Source organism: Alligator sinensis, unplaced genomic scaffold, assembly GCF_000455745.1.
Source record: "Alligator sinensis unplaced genomic scaffold, ASM45574v1 scaffold1165_1, whole genome shotgun sequence".
Taxonomy (NCBI): Eukaryota; Metazoa; Chordata; order Crocodylia; family Alligatoridae; genus Alligator; species Alligator sinensis.
This window is the reverse complement of record NW_005842477.1, coordinates 1,164,977-1,167,431: the sequence shown is the minus strand read 5'-3', so window position 1 is coordinate 1,167,431 and position 2,455 is coordinate 1,164,977. Positions and strand designations below refer to the sequence as shown.

The window sequence follows — 2,455 nt, the reverse complement described above, 5'->3', positions numbered from 1 at the left end:
TTCAGCAGCCTTTGGACCCAGAGCTGAGCCTGGAGTTTGCCCAAGCTATAATGTCCAGTCCTTTCAGTAGCCTGCATCCCTATCCTTGCTATCCAGAGGGTCCCCACTGCTGTCAGGGTCAGAGGCACAGAGCAATGAAGAGCTGTGACCAAGGTCGGCGTGTTTGAGAGCAGGGCTCTGTGCCCTGGGCACTGAGGGCCCTCTCTCTGGAAGCCAGCAGCAGGGCTTGGGCTTACAGAGCCAAGAGCAGGGGCTCCTGGGGCTTCAGGAAAGGGCTACCCATTTGGCAAGGAGCAGCAGCTGGTCTGTAAATCACGCCTAGCAGCCAGGCACGGGAAGGGGACAAGGAGCCTCCCTCTGGCCTGAGTAACACACACGTACACACACACCCTTCAATGATATGCTCGGGGAACCTCCCCCTGGCCTGAATAATACACACACATGCATGCACACGCACAAGGGCAACTGGTGCCGCCATAGTCAGAGGGGACACATACCCCCCCTGCAACCAGTCCTGCTGACCGGAGTGGGGGGGTCCCCCACGGGCAATCCTGTGGTCCTGGGGAGTGGGGCAAGGCCCCGCAGGTGATCCTGCGGTCTGGTGGGGGGCTCCCCTGGGCAATCCCACGATGGCCGATTGCTGCAGCCGATCGTTGCACTCACTGCATCTGCTTCCAGGAGTGGCTGTGGCTGCTTCTGGGAGCGAGCACCAGCTGATTGCTGCAGCTGCTCCCAAAAGTGGCTGCAGTGAGTACAGCGATCGGCCACCGCTTGCAGGTGGGGCACTGGCGTTCCCACCTGCCCCCCCGCCCATTGCCTAAGCAGCGAGTGCAACCGTCAGGGGGTGCACCAGCACTCTCAGGGAGTACACATGCACCCCTGTGCACCCCCTACGCATCACCGCTGCACACACATGTCCTTCAGTGATGGATTCAAGGAAACTCTTGGCCTGAATAACACATGTGTGCACGCGCGCACGCACACACACACACACACACATCCTTCAATGATGTGCTCAGGAACCTCCCTCTGGCCTGAATAACACGCACACATGCACACACATACACACATTCTTCAATGCTATACTCAGGGCACCTCCCGCTGGCCTGAGTCCTGCACACACACACACACACATGCACACACACACACACACACACGTCCTTCAATGATATACTCAGAGAACCTCCCTCTGGCCTGAATAACACACACACACACACACACACACACACTCTTCAATGCTATACTCAGGGCACCTCCCCCTAGCCCGAGTCCTGCACACACCCACACACACACTGAACAAGGACAGGGAGCCAGGAGGGGGGGGGAATGAACAGCCAAGCCGCGAGGGAGCAGGGAAGGCCTCAGCATTCGGTTCTTACCTGGGTCACAGTCTCTCCTCTGCTCTGTTGAGGCACCAGGCCCTCGTCTCTTTTCATGCGCTGGCAGAGAGTGTTAGAGAGGAGAAATCCCCTGCCAAGGAAGTGGCCTAGCGTGTGGCAGGGAGGGTGTGGACTGGGAACAGAGCCTGTTTTGAAACACTGATACTCCCATAGGTGTGAAGCACAACGTCACTACAGCTGCAGAGCAGCTCCTGCCAGGACTTCCCGATGGGATTTCCAGGCCCAGCCAGAACCAGGAAACAGCCCGGGTTGCAATGAACACTCTGCTCATCCTGCACGATGCAGGGCATTCCTCGCACAATGTCCCTGCAGGATGAGGAAGAACATTTCATAGTTTCATAGTTTCAGGGTCGGAAGGGACCTAATAGATCTTCTAGCCCGACCCCCCGCCAGGGCGGGAGAACAACCCAAAAACACAAACAAAACCACTCACCCTAAAAACAAAAACGGGACTCAAATGAGTCCAGCCAGGTAAGTATCCAGCCTCTTCTTAAAGATCCCCAGGGTAGGGGCCAGCACCACCTCCCTTGGAAGTTGGTTCCAGCTCCTAGCCGCCCTGACTGTGAAGTAGTTTTTTCGGATGTCCAATCTGTACCTCCTCTCCATCAACTTGTGCCCATTATTCCTTGTTATGCCAGCAGGGGCTAGGGGAAACAGCGTCTCCCCCAAACCCTTCTGGTTCCCCCTAGTGAGTTTATAGACGGTCACCAGGTCCCCCCTCAGCCTTCTCTTGTGGAGGCTGAATAGGTTCAAGTCCCGCAGTCTCTCACTGTAGGGTCTGCCCTGTTGTCCCCGGATCATGCGGGTGGCCCTCCTCTGGACCCTCTCCATGTTGTCCACATCCCTCCTGAAATGGGGCGCACAGAACTGGACACAATACTCCAGCTGCGGCCTGACCAGCGTCGCATAGAGGGGGAGGATCACCTCCCTGGCTCTACTCGAGATGCACCTGTGGATGCACGACAAGGTCCGGTTAGCCCTGCCAACCATGACCTCGCATTGTCGGCCCATGTTCATCTTGGAGTCAATAATGACACCAAGATCCCTTTCCGCCT

General features: G+C 57.1%; 1 protein-coding gene across 1 annotated transcript in view; it reads right to left on the bottom strand.

Annotated features, from left to right (window-relative positions):
- Nucleotides 1-1,688, bottom strand: part of LOC102384876 (peptidoglycan recognition protein 3-like) — an 8,362-nt gene extending 6,674 nt beyond the window's left edge. Inside the window, exon 1 of the mRNA XM_006030975.3 lies at nt 1,380-1,688. The gene's annotated coding sequence lies outside the window, so the exon portion shown is untranslated. The remainder of the gene's footprint in view (nt 1-1,379) is intronic.
- Nucleotides 1,689-2,455: the final 767 nt, after the last annotated feature.